Genomic DNA, 909 nt, shown 5'->3' with positions numbered 1-909 from the left:
CCGCCTGCACAGCCTCCCTGAGCGCTCTGGGCTGGCGGTGGCCGTCGCCCATCCCATGTCAGGGAGCACTCATGCCCACCTGGAGCACTGACTGGAGCGAGCCGGCCTGAGCCGCCCCGGTTCCCTCCGCTGGGCTCCCCAACAGGCCGGCCTCACGCCTTCCACAGCGCGGTGCTGGGTGCCCTGTAACAGCGTCCTGGAGACGGCTCACAGCGCACAGTCACTCAACGGGGACAGCTGGGTGCTTCCTACTCTGTTCTCAGAGCTGCACACGGTCACGCTGCAGAGGCCCTGCCTGTGTCTGGCCAGGCCGAGCCAGACGGAGGACTGAGGCCCCACACGGGGACAGGGTGGCCTGGGAAATGAGCCCACCATCCCGCCCTGTGCAGGCCTGTGTGAGGCACCGTGGGCACCCAGAGAGGCCTGAGCTGTGTCCCGGGCCGGGGGAGGGGCTGAGACACCCCAGTGTTTGCCAGGACATCTGGTCCCCCTGTGCCTTCAGCCACGTGCCCGGAACTGTGGTGAGCCAGGCAGTGCTGCCTGCAGCCGCTCCCTTCCCAGAACCAATTGATCAAATGCAGCTCCCTGTCTTTCCATGCTCAGAACCAAGGGCAGCCCTGGAGCCCCTCCTGGGGCGGGGGTGGCGGGTGGGGGGACAGGAAGCCCTGGAGCCCCTGGGGGCGGCGGGGGGAAGGAGCAGCCAGCCATGCCAGGGAGGAAATCACTCAACTCTGATCCAACTGACCAGGCTCTGGGGGCCCTCACTAGCCCTGGTGGGACTGGCAAGATGTGTTTTCCCAGCAGGTTAACAGCCGCTCCTTAATAAGGGGAGGCCTGTGAGGGGGTTGGGGAGGGAAGGGGAGGCCTGGGCGGGAAAGGAAGGGGAGGCCTGGGGGGGAAGGGGTGTTG

This window comes from Myotis davidii, unplaced genomic scaffold (genome assembly GCF_000327345.1).
Source record: "Myotis davidii unplaced genomic scaffold, ASM32734v1 scaffold207, whole genome shotgun sequence".
Taxonomy (NCBI): Eukaryota; Metazoa; Chordata; class Mammalia; order Chiroptera; family Vespertilionidae; genus Myotis; species Myotis davidii.
The sequence above is the reverse complement of the archived record's forward strand: the minus strand, read 5'-3'. Positions refer to the sequence as shown.